The sequence below is a fragment of the Tubulanus polymorphus genome, chromosome 12 (genome assembly GCF_964204645.1).
Source record: "Tubulanus polymorphus chromosome 12, tnTubPoly1.2, whole genome shotgun sequence".
Lineage (NCBI taxonomy): Eukaryota > Metazoa > Nemertea > Palaeonemertea > Tubulaniformes > Tubulanidae > Tubulanus > Tubulanus polymorphus.
This window is the reverse complement of record NC_134036.1, coordinates 8,355,898-8,374,959: the sequence shown is the minus strand read 5'-3', so window position 1 is coordinate 8,374,959 and position 19,062 is coordinate 8,355,898. Positions and strand designations below refer to the sequence as shown.

The window sequence follows — 19,062 nt, the reverse complement described above, 5'->3', positions numbered from 1 at the left end:
TATGTTCCTATGCTGATTATTTTGATCAAAAGAATCTTATTGTTACCGGTACTGGACGGCCGTAAAATTATAATAATTTCAAAGGAATTTGAACCGGTACTTGTTTGGTCGTAGGATTTCATGTTTGCAACCATCTACAACTACGGTCCGACACCGCGAACGTGCTCAATATTCATCTGATAATATTCGTTTCTGAAGTTCGATAACCGAAGTTTGCCTAGTAGAAATAGACATTAGGTGCCTGGTCTCTTTCACCCCACTTGATTCTGACTTCTTCTACAGGTGGCAGCCAGTAAACAGTATCGTAATATAATAATTCCATATAAAATTGCCTGCAAATAATGGGATTCGAACCTAACTCGTTGCATCGATCGGTCCCGTGCCCTGTCCGACAGTGGGTATCCCCGTGGGGAAACCCGTTTACTATTTAAAGTAAAAATGAAGAAATTCCGCGTTTATGGAAAATTCCGCGATTCCGTCTTTCCGCGATATGAAAACACCGACAGAAACGAAGTGCTCCCTAGAAACTTCAATCTGATCCAGAGGTCAAAATCTCTCACAATGTTCCAGCCAGTCTAAAGAAATTACTTTCAATTTTTTTAAATTTTAGGTGCTCATGTAGAACCAGCACTGGCATGTATGTTTGCTCCCCAATGCAAACTCCCCGTGAATGTGTATGCTGCAAAGAGTTCCACGAACTCTCAGAAATAATGGCAACTGCATTTGACTCTGGTCCAATTGGTGGTGAAGAACCTATGCACGAGTAAGTCCAAATGAAAAGAAAATGAAGAAATAGGAATAAACTTAAAATTGTGTATTTAAAATCAGGATATAAACTTCTTTATTTCAATCATTAATACAACTTGCAGTATTATTAATGAATTCTCTGTACAAAAAAAAAAATAGTGTCTTTATAATTAATTTTTAGACGGAATTATCTGTGCGAAATCTATGGGTAGGCGGTCTTAATGGCGACCATTCGACCACATACCGCGCCAGTATTGCAAAACGTTTTTCTTCATCATTAGATCTTAGGTAGAGAGTCTAGGTAATTCAAAGATGCAAAAAAAGGTACAAATCATTTTCTAATGCGTAATATATATTTATTAAAGCGAACGTTTTCGGGAGTTAAATTATCCCCTCTTCAGGCATGGTGCAAGTGATTAAAATTACATATCATACTGGTATTTATATAGAATAAGACGAAGCTAATTACAAAAAAATTTCAAATTATTGAGTGACCTTATCTGGACAGTTATAGTTACCGCTCCTATAGATAGACAATAGTAGTGAGATCTAAATCTAAATCCTAATTTAAAAAAAAAGTATTAAAAAAACAATAACTTCAACTATATAGTGAATTCTATTATATTTTTATTCAAAATCTATTATTTCTTTTCAAAAAGGGAATACTTAATATTTTGATAAGATTCGAATAGAAATTCTTTAACTTAATTAACTAAGCTAGTATAGAAAATTCTTTAACTTTAACTAGTAGTATCATTTGAAGAATAAGTATAATATTTCTACGCTTTTTTGCTAAAATAAATGTCAAAGAAATCTTATATTGAAAAGACAATTGAGGATTTGGGCATTACTGGCAATAATGATACAGTTGCTTCTAATTGTATTCAAAATTATGATATTGATTATGAATACTATTTAACATGTTAGCACCATCTAGAACTGATTGCTGGTGGAAAATCTAAGGAGTTCTTAAATAGAATTATAACTTTTCAAGAATTAGATAACATGAAACCAGATAACGTAATAAAACATTTCAAAATGTATGAAGAAGCTAGATTAGCTAGAATAAACGACTCTATAAGTGATGGAATAGTAAAATGTTACTCTGAATTATGTAACCGAGTAATACCAATTGATGATGAAAATAGATTATATAGTGATTTAAAAAATGACTACTTAGTAATGACAGAACTACAGAAATGGGTTGGATACACTTCATTTCAATTAGGAGGAATAATGACATTAATTTCTACTGGAGTTATAACATTTTCTAACATCAAACCTATAGAATACAAAGATAAAAATATATCAGAAGATATTGAATCAGAACAAAAATTAACTAAAATAAATGAGTGATGATATTAAGGAGAAACCCGGATCCGAAAAACAAATTAAATGGGCAAGGGAATTGGGTAAAAGATCTTCTGAGTTAAAAAAAGCTAAAAAAAGAAATTAACTGATATAAATGAATCACAGAAATTATCTGATATTGATTCGAATGATAATCCATCTGATTCTTCTAATGCTGGAAGTAATAATAAATTATATATTACAATTGGATTAGTAACAGTTATTATATTCTCTGGTGTAATATATGAATATAAGTATAAATCTAATAATAATGATCCCGATGATAAGCCTATTATACCAGAAAATAAATCAAATGACAAAATCAACGAAACTAAATCAAGATTATTATCAATGGATTAAAATAAGATGAAAAACAACAATATTTAAGAGATTTATATTATAACCCAGAGAGTGAAGTATCATATTCTAGCGTTACTGAATTATGGGATAAAATTAAATCTGATAAAGAAAATACAAAATATAGTGAACTAAGATTATGGTTACAAAATCAACCAACATATCAAATCCATTAAAAAATGGATAAAAATTATTTAACAAGAAAAGTTATGGTTTCATATATTGATCAACAATGGCAAGCAGATTTAATAGACACGAAGAAATTAGAGTAATACAACAAAGGATATTTCTGGATATTAAATGTTATAGATATATTCAGTAGATACGCATGGAGTATTCCAATCAAAAATAAAACTGGTATAGAAGTAACAAATGCTTTTAAAATATATTTAAAGAAGCTATTCCAGGTAAGATACAATTTGATGAATGTATGGAATTTTATAATAAACATTTTAAAAATTATTATCTGATAACGATGTAGAATATTTTTCAACACACTCAGATAAAAAATCATCTATTATAGAAAGGTTTAATAAAACATTGAAAACTAGTATGTGGAAATATTTTACTGCTAATGAAACATATAAATATATCGATGTATTAGATGATTTAGTGAAAGGTTATAATAATTCTAAACATAGTTCTGTAAATATGAAACCAATAAATGCTAGAAAGGAAAAAAATTCAGAAATAGTTTAAATAATTTATATGGGGCGTTTGTTACACATGATTTTGGAGAACCTAAATTTAAGATAGGCCTACATGTTAGAATATCTAAATATAGAAAATACATTTTATAAAGGTTATACTCCTAATTTAACTGAAGAAATATTTAAAATCAAAAAGATAATATTAACTAAACCTTTTGTTTATAAATTAAAAGATTTAAAAGAAATATTAGGTTATATTTTATGAACAAGAATTATCACTTATACCAAATCCAGATGAAATAGAATACCAAATAGAAAAAGTATTAAAAACAAAAACTCTTTAAGGATAAAAGTATTCTCTGGTGAAATATAAAGGTTATGATGATAAATTTAATGAATGGATTTCATCTAGCAAAATTAAAAGAATAAATTAATAAAGATTTATTTATGTTTGAACCACATAATATTTTAGTTACTGGAGTAACCAAGTGCGGTAAAACACATTTCATATTAGATTTGTTAGAAACTATTTATAAAAATCATTTTCATGATATAATATCATTCTGCCACACTTATGAACTGAATAAAACATATAATAGAGATATAGTTAAGATAAAAAAGTTTATTATATTACATCCTAAAGCAGTAAAAGAAAATTTAGATAATTGTATTCAAATAGCAATTGATATTTATAAAGGTTCAAATACATTATTTATCATAGATGATTGTGCTAATTTACATCATTCAAAAATTAGAGAAAGTGAGTTATGTTATTTAGCTTTCTCTGGGAGACATTTTGGGATAACAACATGGGTTTTAAATCAAAAATATAATTCAATTGTTAAAGACTTTAGAGAAAACATTAGATTTCTAGTTTTATTCTACAATAAAAATAATAATCGATGCAACAATCATTGGAAGAAAATCAAATTATACCTACTGACTTACATGATGAATATATGAATAAATTAAAAAGTAATAAACGTTCAAAATTACTTCTGAGACTACAATTTCCTTATGAATACGAATTTATAAAACAAGGTATTTTAAGCATTTATGTATTTGATACGTATTAGGTACGTATTAGATACCTTAATACCTAAAACCCCCCTTTTTAAAATATATTATTTATATATGTATGTACTAGTCGTACGAGTAAGAAACCAAGATTCTTGCCAAGAAAGTAAGAATCTTGGTTTCTTTCTCGTATCTCTCGTACATAGATCCTTAAACCTTATTTTATAAAAATGATAAATATGAATTATTAAATGAAATATATTATAATGAATAAATTATATATTAAAACTATGCTTATAATTTATGTTTACACAGGGGTACACATATATATATATATATATATATATATATATATATATATATATATATATATATATATATATATATATATATATATATATATATATATATATATATATATATATATATATAATGTAAATTTAGAATAATTATTCTGAAACTATTTATATATCTATGTACTAGACGTACGTTCTTACCAAGATTCTTACGTACGTCTAGTAGACGATATAGAAACAGTTTATAATAATTACAAATTTAAATTATTAAATGAAATATATAACAAGAGCCCCAAGGGGCACAATGGCCAGCCTGTCAGATTTACTTTTTATAAATGATGGGTTATATTTATCAATATACACTCCCTGCTCAATATCATTTACATAGTAAAATCGTGTGTTAACACAGACAGCAGGAACGAATGTAATATAAAAATACTAAGTTATTGTATTGTTCAACGCCACTGGTGGCCATATACAAAAAACAATGAGCTTGAAACTCCCCAAGATCATAGACCATGTCATGAGCTACAACTTTGCAATTGATTGTGGTAGCAAAATATGCATAGGTACGAATGTAATATAGAGACTCTACGTTATTGTATTGTTCAACGCCCCTGGTGGCCATATACAAAAACCAATGAGCTTGAAACTCACCAAGATCATAGACCATGTCATGAGCTACAACTTTCCAATTGATTATGGTAGCAAAATATGCTTAAGTATCAATATGATGTGGAAAAACGTTTTTTCCACCTACGAATGAGTACTGATGACCCCAAGATGACCGCCAATTGCGTCATAATTGCCTTGTAACGGCTGATATCCCGATGACGCGAGTGACAAGTTCTTTCTTGGTACATATATATATTTATTTCAGTTTCAATACACTTTTATTGCGGAGTTCGATTCAGTTCTCCACGACTGGAGACGACCAGACGACAATATTCACAATAATTCACTTCACGGTTTCTGTAAATACCAAATACAGTAATAAGTTGGAGCTAAAATGCTCCGAAATGGCCTACGAAAAAACTTAACCGGAAATGGAAATTCTCCGAAACCGATATCAGTGGTAGGCTAGCTGATAAATATGAATAAATAACGGCCGAGTTACATATCACTGGCCAGAATATGGACATTCAATTGAAAATGTTTAGTATGAACGAACGATTTGTACACACCGCTGGAAACGCATTTAATCCAGAACGCATACAAATACGACGGAATTAGCCGGCAAAAGTATATTACTTAACCCGGCAAAAATGACGAAAATATTCAATGACTAATGATATTCAACAACTGAAATTAGCTGTGAATCTTACTGGAAATGCGTATTAACGGAATGTGAAGACCACAGAATAATAATAAATTAAAGGTAAAACTTACGACACGTTATGATTCCGGGATTACAAAATTTACCAAACAGCTCCTACCGCGACTTGCACGTAAAATGAACGAGGCAAGGGAAAAAGCTTCCGTTGTTACTGAAATCACGTGACAAGTACAATGCGGTCATCGAAGTGCTGTAAGGACTTGGATAATAATACGTAGGTCTATAGGTATTCTATAGGTATAATACATTATCGATTCGTGGTCTCCACATGCCTGGTCAAAAATACCCTCTCGGATATGAAAGATCCCTTTCCAAAGAATACCCATTACAAATTGCAAAGAAAAATGGCACACCATTAGGAAGCTACAGGACTCAGAATTCAGGCCAAAATTGACATTTTTGGGAACAAAAAAAGGTCACAGGACGGCCATCTTGAGTCCGGTCGACCCAATTTTCTCGTTCCGATGAACCCTTGGGGGATACAAATATATACGAATGATCAAGGTTATTGATAAAAGTGTCTTCAAAATTTCCCTCGAAAACTTCAAAAATGTGTAAAAAGTGCTGATTTTGGCGAACAACAATGGCCAGTCGGCCATCTTGAATCTGACAGGGCCAGTTTTTGGCCTGAAGATGTGTCTAGGGTAGATACACGTATAAACCAAATATCAAGACATTACCTTGAAGCGTCTTCAAAACTTTGGAACTCTCACGAACTATCTAGATGGTAATCTCTCACCTCAATAGCTTCAAGACCCATCTCAAAACAACTTTGTTCCATGCAGCATACCATTAGCTCTCGGAAAGCGAATTGGATTTAACATTTTTTGGCAGAATAAGATTTGATTGAATTTGCAATTCGAACACATGGCTAATTAGCATATCAAAGTCATACACCCGATTTGGTAGAACCTATTTTTTCTGAATTTTCTGTAGAGCAAATAAAAATTCCTCCCAAACACCAAATCAACTAAAGATTTCATAGAAATCGATCTAGAAATACAATTTTAAACTAAAATAAAACCCGGAAGTAAAACAGCAGACGATACCGCGGGTTCACGTGAACACCTGATATCTGTAAACAAAATGTTATTTGTGACAAAATTGTTCAGACGGTTTTAGGTGGTAATTAGTACGGAAAGGTGGTCGACTTATTCGATGAAATCAGGCCTATGTGATATCCGTATTTTGACTTTTTTATTCTCCAAACCTCCCTGATATAGAACTAAAAAAATTTTGGTGGTACGAAAGTGCAATCACAGTGCCGACGGCGACAGAGCCTTGTCAGAAATCGGTGGAGTGAAAATTGAGGTGGACAAACACGAAGAAGTAGGCTATTGCGCTACTTGAATCGCGAAAACTCCTGGCGCGGCCCCGACGCTTTTCATTGATTAAGTAATACGAATATCATGGGTTTTCACAATCTACCGCCGGTATTTACCGGATTTCAATATCACTCCAAAATTCAAAGAAACCTCGAAATATCGAACCGGAACACTACCGGTAGATATCGGCGTCTGCCCAACCGGGAAACTTATTTGTTTCAATAGATATTGATAGGATCCAATCATCTTCACCCGTCAAGGGATTCGAACCCACTGAGCTAAAGCCGTGCCAGAATCGGGTTGGGCCAATCACAGCGCTTGTAACACACCACATTAGGCTTCTGTGGAATTTCCCAGTACATAAGCCTGATTTCAGCGAACACGGAACAGCGAACACGAACGCGGAAGTATTGTCGCGAGTTGATACATGACGCCATGCGCAAAAGCGCCAGTAATGAAATCGCGATAATTCACGTGAACAGCTGCTGATATTTTCAGATAAACCAATCACAGGGAAGACACAACTTCCTGATTGGCTGATAAAAATTGAAATTTTCCCGATTTAACTTTTGTGAATAATGCAGAAAACGTTTTTATGAAACCCTATTTCAAAATTCTGCTCGCTACGATTCCGAGAATGGATTACGCTTAAATACGTGATTTGTTCGAATATGCCTCCACTTGGCAAGCAAAAGAGCCTTTTGTGTGGACACCATGTCATTTAAATTCGCTCCATTTGTATAGTAATAGGCTTAGCCTACGGCTGGCCTAAAATGAATAAATTATATGTTATCTCCTAATAAAAACAAAAATAGATTATAATATAACTATTTCGATACTTCAATTAATAATTTATATTTCAATTTTTATAAAAGCTAATTTATATATGTATGTACTAGACGTACGAGGAAGAAAGTAAGAATTCTTGGATTCTTACTCGTACGTCTAGTACATAAATATCACAAATAGTTTCACAATAATTATTCTAATTTTGCTTCTAATAAATTTATAAAGTCATCTTTGTTTATATCTAATACACTGATATCTGTAGATATATTAATTAGTTTTAGTTGAACCATCAGATTATGATAATTAGTATGTATCTTACCTTCTTCTCTTAATTTTTCAAGGTATTCATCATAATCATTAAAATCAAAATGATATCCAAAATTGTTTGTTAGATAACTTAAATCTATTTTTCTCGAATACAATAATTTATATATTTGTTTAGGATTATTTTCTGCATAAGCTAATGATTTATCAAATAACAACTTATAGAATATATACTATTGTTTAGTTTTAGGATCAAAATATTTGATATATTTCATTGGGTTATTTAACAATGGTATCATACTCACATTTTTAAAAACATTAACCAGATGTATTTTTGATTTATAATGAGTATTTTTATCAACAGGTTCAATTTTCTTATTACAATATTGACACGATTTATTTCTTTCTATTTCTTCTAATTTCTTTTCATGTTCTTCTAACTCCCTTTCATTTTCTATATGCGCCTGAGATTTTTATAGTTTAGAAAAATTACTTTTAGAAATATCTAAATTACAAAAATTACGATGTTTTTTAGAATCATCAATTGTTTCATTATCATTAGTTTCGATTGTATCAACATTATCTGTTATATTATCTATGGTATCATTAGTTTCAATTGTATTAACATTATCTATGATATTATTATTCTTTTCTTTTTCTGCATGTTTCTTTGATTTCTTATGTGATGCCCAATTTTCATATGCTATATATTTCTTACATACGTCACAAAATTTTTCATTTGTCTTTTTGGTTTTGTTATCAGGTTCAATCTTACCATTATTCGATGTAGAAGGTATGACATTATCTTCTGTTTTTGTTTCAATATTATCTTCTATTTTACGTTCAATATTATCTTCTATTTTACTTTCAATGTTATCTTCTATTTTACTTATTCTATATTTGAATATATATCTGGTATCATTTGACTTGGACTTTGTATATCATATATTCCTCCTTCGATTTATTATAGAATTTTTTTATTAAAACTAAAATTTTAATACATGACACTATTCAATTGAGAATTTACAATGTGCATTTTGAAATTTAAGCTTCCTTTTTTCTTTGTCATGAATAATTGTATTCCATCTTTAATGTTCTGTAATTTTTCCCACAACCATGTAATGAATTATCCTATGTTGTTCTAAAATCTAACCAAAGTGCATATTTGTTACCGGTATAATAATCAATTTGATTAATATTACAATTTTAAGATTTATTTTTTTCATTCATAAAATGCTTTTTAATTTCTGGCCATTCATCAATCATTCTCATTCCTTGGCAAAATATTTTACTTGCTATACCTTCAATTGTTTTTTCTACTTTTGTTATTTCAGGATTATAATACTTATCAACCTGTATTTCACCGTTAGAATATGAAGCAATTGTAAAAAATATCAATATTCCTTTAACAGATCTTCTTGGGAAGTAAATATTCTCATTATTATTTCATCACTTGCATAAATAGTTACAGTTTTGAATTTATCAATACAATCATATAATCATATAATAATGAAAATCCCTGATCATATTGAGTTTGAATTGTGCTAGCAATATTTTCATCAGTTACTGTGTCATATTCTAAACATACAATCGATAATTTATAACCCAAATCTTTAACAACGCTAGATAATACAATTTCATTGACAGGAGCAAATGTTATTTCAAATATAATATCTTCTTGAATTGGATATTTATATAAAGGCGCATTATTATTTATCAATTCAAAGTCTAATGGAATTTTATATTTGCTTCCATAAATCTTTTTAATCAAATTATCTGCGGTACGAGTTATTTTTGCATCATTAGCTCCTGATGTTAATTTATTTTGGTTTTCTGATTGGATGCCTTGAAATATCATATTATTTCTATTTTCTTCTGTTAACCATAAATCTTTGTAATGCATAAATAAATTATAATCATCTAATGAAAAAACTGTTTCTGGTCCGATCTTTATAGTTAATTTTTTAATCAAATATCTTCCAACATTATCAACACCATAATTGTTATCATGACCAGTTACTTTTATATCAGCTGATAAATTAATACTATTTGGAACATAAAAAGTATTTTGTGTCAATCGAGGGATTCTAACATATAAAGTTTCATCGGGATTAATATTAGAAGGATTATGGCTAATTATATGATGAGATCTTTCTGCTTTAACAGCATTAGATATTTTAGAATTCTTAGAAGAATTTATATAACTCCCACTCATTTATTTAACAAAAAAATTAATTATCTATTTTTTATCATATTCACTAATCCAAAAATAATTGCACTTACAACTGTAATTAAAAATCAAATAATATGTTCAGCAGCAAAGTTAAGAATACTTCCAGTAGATTTCAATATAAAACCAACAATCGATGCTATAATTCCGGGTAAAGCTGCAGCAGATTTTTTAGATAGTTTGCTAATTTTTTAAATCCATCTTTCACTTTATCTTGTATAGAATTATTACTCGGTGGTTTATCCGGTTTATTGGGAGTTGGTGTGGATTTTAATGAATTCGAAATAGCTAAACCTATTTTTGTAAATACCATAGTTACAGCTGTTAGAATTAAAAGATTTGTTATACCTTCTAACTTAAATAATAATCTTATTCTATCTTTCATTGATATTTTAGTATCTGGTTTTATTATTAAATCTTTAAAAAAAAATTTTCAATTTTTTAATATGGTTAAGATCATATGATTTCAATAATATATCTCTTTCTTTTTCCTGCAATTCGTTGTAACATTTTAAATCATCAATTTCTTTTTCTAAAGCTAACTTTCTGCTTTCATATTCTACTTCATCAATTACTTGAAGATCTTTATTTAATTCTAATTGTTATAACTCTTCATTTGCATCAGTTAATTCTTTTTCAAACATGGTTATTTGAGAAAATCTCATCTTAATATTAGCAATTTCACCAGCTGAATCTTGCATGCCTTTAATTTCTTTACGTGCTTGTTCAGGAAACAATTTTAATTGTTCTTCATTTAAATCAAGTAATTCTTTATCTAATAAAAGTTGCATTCGATTTGTTCCAGTTTCAGTACCAGGTGTATCTTAAATACTAATCATATCTTCTTCAAATGAATTCATTGTACCCAGAAAGTTATCTAAATGTTTTCCTAATTGTAATTGACTTGAATCATTCTCACTTTGATGAATATCTCTTCTCGATGTTTCTAGTGTTGAAGTTCTTAATTTAACTAATCGATCTCCATACTCTTCCATTTCTGGATCAACATAAGTAGGACTAAAATTAGGATTTTTAAATGGCGAATATTTGTTAATATCAATATTCGGAATTGGTTCTTCTTCATTTATTCTATCGAGTGCATTCCATATAATTCTGCTAAATTCTAAATTTGAATTAGTTTTCCTATTTAATTCAAGATTATAATACCACGCATCATTTTTAAATTCTGAATTATTCGTGAAAAATTGGTCATCTTTTAAAATTTGTATGACAATATCTTCTGAATCAACTTTATCTATTACATCTCTTGGTAATAATTTGTTTACAACTGTATCTGTTAGTTTAGTTTTCATTAAATATAATTCTTTTTGTAAATCAGGAAATTCTTCCTGTTGTAATCGTAATTGATTCATTAAATCTTTTCTTTCTGATCTAGTTGAAATTCTACCACTTGCTTCAGCCGCTTTGTATCTTTCTAATTGTTCATGTAATTAGGTAGAATATGCATCATCACCATCACCTAAATTAGAATTATACGCTGCTCCATCATCATTATCAATATTAGTTTCATTAAATTCAGGTTGTTGTTCATCACTTATACCGGGGGTGTCACCAGAAGCATCCGTTGGAATATCTTCTTCCATTTATTTAATAAAAAATTAAAATTTAAAATATAATATTCTTTAGTTATAGCTAATTTAGTATTTTCATGGGATTTATTATCATTATTAGTTTTAATTATATCATGTTGAATAATATCAGTTTTTATATTTTCTGATGTATTTTAATCTTTTATTTTAGTATCATTATTTAATTTGATATTCTTAGTTTTAGTTTCAGTTGATTGAATATGTTTTTTAATTTTTCACCTTCCATTAGTTTTGGAGCAGTAATAATCTTTTTATTTATGTCATTTAACCCAAATGCATTATTTATTGTTGCAGTCTTAATTAAATTATCATAACCAATTATATTCCCCATCTTTAATATTAAATCATCGGAAATGATTAAAAGATTAGGGCCTATACAATAATTTAATCTTACATGTGATTTATCTAAATAATTTTGATATCTTATAATATTTTCTGGAATCGATCTATTTTTATCATTATGAATTGAATCTTCAAATAATACTTTAAATTGTTTTTGTGTATCAAATGATGTATTATTATTTCCAACTATTGGTGATCTTGTTTCAACGCGTGCACCTAATATACAAATTAAATATATTCTAATAGATTGATTTATTCTTTGTATACCTGATTTTGTAAATCCTTCACTATTTTCTAAAATGAAATTAACCCAACCATTATAGTTTTCTTGTTTTAAATTATCATAGCATTTCGGTAATTTATTGAAATTTAATGTTTCTACATCCTTTGTTTCTATTTTACCATTACCTCATATATTATTATAGATATTATAAAAACTATTAGATGGTATGGGAAGCGTACAATATGCTGCAAAGTTTTTAGGGCAAGGAAGTGATCTTATTGTTCCAATTTTTGTCCTACAATCAGAATGATTTATATCTATATTAAATTCATTACAAATTTTATAAAACTTTGATAAATTAATATTATTATCTAATTCTTTAAAATATCTAGATCCTGGCAAAGGAGTCTCTAATTCATTTAATATTAATCTTATTTAAAAATAAGTATGGAATATAAATAAACTTTGAATTAATTCATATTTAGAATTATTCAAATGATTATTCCAACTTATTCCAAATCCTGTTGTTGCACAATAAACTGCAAAATTTAATTGGTTCTGCAAATACTTCATATTAGATTTTAATAACCATTGTTTTTCAACTTTCAATTTTTTAAAATTAATTAAATATACATGAAATATATTTTCCATCTTTGCATTAAAATTATTAGTTTCAGTAACATAAATATCTAAATTAATTAATGAATTTAAAACTTCATTCCTATATGAAATATCTTTATCAAAATCTATTGCTGGAATATTATATTTAATTGATTTATTATGTTTAAAAGCTTTTGGAAAACTAATTGCCATTTTTATAATACAAAAATAATAATTTATTAATTCTTTTAATAATTTATCCAGCTCTTCAATTGTTATATTACCATTTAAACTTATAATATAATCTAGTGTATTTTTTAATTCATTAATTTCTTTTAAATTAAATTTTATTTTTTCTTTATTTCTTTTTATATTAAATTTTGACGTTTTTCCGCTTAAAACACTTGAACTTAATCCTAACACACCAATTGAGATAGCTAAAGGTGTTAATGGTGAGAATATTGCTAGAAATGTTATAACAGAACACGTACGTACAGACAATACGAATCTCGCCAACTTTAATTATTGATCGTATTAATCGATATCGCGCACTGAGCTTCGCGCCATTTTGTGCTAATGCTGTGAGATATAGACTTGGAGTGACTCGGGAGTGCTCCGAATACATCGTCAGTAAATGTGGGATTCGAACCTAATATGATTAGATTTTTAGTAAACATCCGCCACTAGTTCGTAGAATTTTCGGAATTTCTATTAACATTCTCGTTTTTTGTCAATCCTGAATTTCGTAACCCGGAAATAAAATTTTCGACATTTTCCGCTACAAATGTGCGATTTCTATCCATACAACAGGCCTAACTTAAAAAAACAAAATGTGACGAACTAGATATTAGTATGTAGTTTCTATAACTATGTACTTTTATGGGTCTCTGTCATTGTATAATGTCAAAAAAGTGACACTCGTCTGTAAATTTGCACAATTATTAAAAATTTTTTTGGCGCCCATAATAATCGTATTACGTTTCGTCTTTTTACATTGCACATAGTCACTAAACTGCTTATTTCTACTGTTAAGTTTTTTAAACAGTTGATTGAGATCAATTAGATTTCATTCTATTCAAGCGAAATTGTGTCCTTGTTAAAAAAGAAGTGAAAATTAAGATGGTATTCAAAATCAAGCAAAATTAAATTTTATTCGACAGAGTTATGTTTAACGCAGGAGCTTTTATGTGTTAATAGTGATATGTCTTCAACTTCAAAACAACCCATTCTCATAGACAGCAAAAATGACACTTATATAGGCCTAAACTAGAAATTGTTGCAGTCTAGGTGGGCGAGTGATAGGCCTCTATCGTCTACTATAGTTTCTCGTTCCTTGGCGCTTATCAAGTCTGTCTATTTCATATAGTATAAGCCTTTTACGGCTTTTCGACCTTGTAAAATTACCGAATCAAATACATGTAGTTTGATTAATGTATAGGCCTAGGTCCTTTGCATTTGAGGTCTCTCGGGCCTCCAAATGGTAATAACTATTGGTACTTTTTTTGTAATTGTAGATGTATTTGTCATAGTCGGAATAGATTTGTTTTTCAACATAGTCGGGTTCGTCATAAAGGATTGAGCAGAGTCGTAATCGATGAAGGGATTCAGTAATCGTTGAACGGAGTCGTAGTCGCTGAATGGAAGCGTAATCGTTGAACGGAGTCGTAGTCGCTGAATGGAGTCGTAATCGTTTAACGGAGTCGCAATCGTTAAATGGAGTCGTAGTCGCTGAATGGAAGCGTAATCGTTGAACGGAGTCGTAGTCGCTGAATGGAGTCGTAATCGTTTAACGGAGTCGCAATCGTTAAATGGAGTCGTAGTCGCTGAATGGAAGCGTAATCGTTGAACAGAGTCGTAGTCGCTGAATGGAGTCGTAATCGTTTAACGGAAGCGTAGTTGCTGAACGGAGTCGTAATCGATGAACAGAGTCGTAGTCGTTAAACGAGTCGTAATCGTTCAACGAAGTTGTAATCGTTGAACGAAGTTGTAATCGTCAAACCTAGTCGTAATCATTGAAGGTATTCAGTAATTGTTGAACACAGAGGTAAGTCAATGGATTTAAAGAAATTTTTAGGCCTATAGTTAGAACATACATTGATATATTGTGTAATTGATTTTTGTAGGTCAGAAAGCAGTAGACCGCGAGCCCTGGGGTAGCAGGGTAGCTGGGAAGGTTACCAGCATGTTGGGTTCTGCAAGAAAGATCTACTATGGTACAGCGAGGAAAAAAATATCATTTAAAGAAAAAATGGCTAAGCTTCATAGTAAGTGATTCTGCAGCATTTTGTATTAGATGTTGATATTTTTTTCTATTGTTCATTACATTATGACTCTACCCTGATTATGATTTTGGAAAGTTGCTCTGATAATTAAAAATGAAATGGCAAAGATTGGCAATGATTTCTTAATTCCGTAATTGGTGGTAACCTTGTGAAATAATGCCAAAAAATCAAGTCAATTGTATTTGAAAGATTGTAAATTCAATGGAACTGTTGTTCTAACAAACTCCGGTGTATAATAGATTGTGAAAAATATAATTCGCAATAAAAGGAATACTGCTCGTTATAGCAGACAGTCAATTTACCGATCAATTTTGTTAATTGCTGTGAAGTTTATTTTGACAATGTTCCATTGAATGTTTGTGACTAGTTGATAAAAATTCAAGTTGATCAATTCTCTAATTTTACATATGTTGACTGTTTTTTTCTTTTATACATCCATCATTTTCAATTCATATTGTTGTTTCAATAAAAACCTTTCAAAAATTATATATGACTGTGTTTGTCTTTCTTAGCCATCTAATTCAAGAAAGGTTACTTGGGGTTCTTGGATCAAATTTATAGCAGGATGGTAATTTTATTCATAAAGAATGTATCTGGATCGAAATATTCCTCTAACATATCGTATATTAATGGTACCCTGTGTATGAATTATTTACAATAAGTGAAAGGAAATGAGTCTCAGGATAAAGTTTTTGTAAAAGACGTGTGGTTCTGACAGCTGTATTATAAAGGTGAGTTTCTTGACTATTTCAAAGTTCATTTTCAAACTAACTTGAGTCTGTCCTTGAGTGAAATTGAAGTTTGTTACAGGACAATTGTTAGTCAAAATAGTGTTCCAAAAGTGGTAGCATTTGACATGGTGAAATATCGAATTATCACTAACAATTTCTATCTGATGACAGACTGGTTAATTTTTCTTTTGCCTAATTAATCATTTAATTTCCTCTGCATGCAACATACCAACAAATTTAAAACTATTCCATTTTCAGCAAGTGGTAGACATAGAATTTATTGAAATCATTGTTTCACAATAGACAAATTGCGTCAAACTAAATACATGTATTACCTTATATATAATTAATTAAAAGCAAAAAATGCTGATACCTTTATGTTTTAAATTGTAATATTACAAAATGTTAGTTGCATTAACAGTTTTTAAAGTACGCTCGTGCAAGCTGCACCATATAAATTTTATTTACAATAATTACTGGGTTGTACCTTAAGTTTTTATCTAATGAGTTGAATGTTCTTTCAATCAATCTAACAGGCTCTAGGAGAAAATCAGCGAAAAGTGACATGCAGTTGGCAGATGAAAGCAATGAAACACTTTTAACCGCAACCCCTTCTTCGATACCAAAAAATATCGATTTCCTAAAAGGTCACGATGAGTGTGCGAAGCTTATTCTTAGTATTGCTCTAGAGATGTTCGTGAATTGTTCAAATCACGATATCCAACGTACGACACTAGTTCGGCACTTTATGCAACTAATTCGAATAAGCGTAGTCCAATTGTCCGTAAATGCCAGTGCGGATTTTTTTCAAAAATATCGTCTCCGATACGAGGCGGTAAATCTGAAATAACAAGATTTTTCAATAAATAATACACTAAAAAGTCATAAAAATTATTTACAGATATTGTTCTACTTGCGAGCAGGGCTTTCATGCTTGTATTGTTATGGGAATGGCGATCGATTAAACTTACTTGAATAGCTTTGTCTGTCCCCTTTGAAAAACATTTGCTGTCTTAAAAAAACCTGTAATATATAATATGATAGGGCTTACGAAATGTACTGGAGGCTTTAGGCCTAGATTGACTATAATCGCACGGCGTCGATTGCCACAGATTATCAGATTATCGCCCACTCTCTAGGCCTACCTGACAATATTACAACTCTTACTACAATTCATTGTGGTCACAACCCATCCCTGCTTCGACTGCCCCGAAAAAACAAATAACTGAGGGAATTTACTAGCCTGGGACGGGTCAAATTATCTGACAGTTTGCACTTCAATACATGAAATAGGCCCATCGATGAGCTAGGCCTGAAGGTGAATGCGGTTAACTGTTGATACGAATCTTTTTTTCATTATGGGTTGACATCTTAACGGAATTACTTCAATATAGGCCGCGGTCTGAAGTAAGTAAACAAATTCAGTCGTATTTTTACATTTATTGGGTCAACATGCAGCAAACATACACCATTAACGGCCACAAACGTAATTCTTTACTTACATTAACAAATGACACCCATTAAAGCAACTGGAATCGTTTCAAAGGCAACCAATTCATGATACACTCCGATATTTTAACTATCGTGTCTAGCGAGGATGACTCCACGTCTTGCTGAAGATCGTGATCGCGCGCAATAGATTTGTTCGCGGCCACCGAATAATATTGATTTCCTTAAAGGTCACAACAATTACGCGAAACTTCAAGGTCTCTTATTCTTAGCATTGTCTGTACGTACGTGAGAACTAATTGTAACTGAATCACTAATAATAAAATAATATATGATTTTAAAATATTTTTTCTTTTTAACTTTTAAATCATTTTCAAATTCTATTATTTGTTTTTCCAAATATAATTTTAATTTAGTTTTGTTTATATCATGAGGAATAATATCATTATTATCAACTTTATCATCCATTTATTAAGCAAAAAAAAATTACTAATTAGTAAATTTATATGCTACAAATATAACAATAACAGTTCCGCCTAAAATCCATATTATTTCATATTTCTGTTGTTCTATACTTGGGGTATAATAATCTGATAATTTAGGTTTGTGTAGATGTAATTTTTCTTTATTGGTTACCCCGTTATATAAACTCATTGCATCATCAACTGATTGAAAATCTCTATGTGAAATCTTCTGATCATATAATTCTTTATTGATGTAATCCATATAGTTTTGTCTTTTTTCTCTATATTCTTCTGCTGCTTTATTTTATTTTCTGACGATAAGTTATATCTTCTTTGTTCTGCTAATGAACTATTTTTATCAATATGCTGGAATAAATAACCACCACCAGTAAATGCTAAAGCGTTAACAATTGCCGATCCTATAATAGTTATAATTGCAGAAGCCATTTATTTAGTAAAATAATTACGCATTGATAAAGGAGGAATATATTTCTGTTTTTCCAAATGATCAATAGTTAAATTAGATAAAGTAACTGCTAATGTTAATTCTAAAATATCATTTACATCAAATCTATCAACATAAACACTTCCCATTTTAAATACTTTTTTTAATACCATTGAATAACCAACAGTTCCCACTGATTATAATGCTCCATTATATAATCCAGTTATTATCCACTTATTATCACTCATTTATTAATCAAAAAAATTACCATCTTCAAAATATTTATTTATCTTAGTTATAATTATTTCAACATTAATAGTATTATTAGTTTCATTTTCATATATTTCAGTTATTATTCTTTTAATATCATCAATAATAAAATCTTCATCTAATTCATAAAATCTTAAAGATTCTCTTATTAAATTAGTAATCTTTTCTACTTTTAAAGTTTCTTTATCTATTGTTTTTTCATACTCAAATGTTGTTTCATTAGAAAATGCAATATTTTTAATATGTGTAATTACATCAGTAATGTTAAATTTCATTTCTTTCTCA

The 19,062-nt window shown here is 29.7% G+C and overlaps 2 long non-coding RNA genes across 4 annotated transcripts; one reads left to right on the top strand and one right to left on the bottom strand.

Moving 5' to 3' along the window:
* The first annotated feature begins 552 nt into the window (after positions 1 to 552).
* On the top strand, positions 553 to 15,644 carry LOC141914119 (uncharacterized). Of its 3 annotated transcripts, XR_012620711.1 has the most exons (4): positions 553 to 763; positions 929 to 1,071; positions 14,651 to 15,180; positions 15,260 to 15,644. It is a non-coding gene; the product is annotated as an uncharacterized LOC141914119 (long non-coding RNA). The 3 variants fall into 3 exon arrangements; XR_012620712.1 differs by lacking the exons at positions 553 to 763; positions 929 to 1,071 and adding an exon at positions 13,874 to 13,922; XR_012620710.1 differs by lacking the exons at positions 553 to 763; positions 929 to 1,071 and adding an exon at positions 13,887 to 13,986.
* An 883-nt stretch (positions 15,645 to 16,527) lies between these two features.
* On the bottom strand, positions 16,528 to 17,883 carry LOC141914128 (uncharacterized). The gene is made up of 3 exons (XR_012620725.1): positions 17,652 to 17,883; positions 17,121 to 17,172; positions 16,528 to 16,990 (listed from the first exon to the last, which is right to left on the bottom strand). It is a non-coding gene; the product is annotated as an uncharacterized LOC141914128 (long non-coding RNA).
* Between the last annotated feature and the right edge of the window lie 1,179 nt (positions 17,884 to 19,062).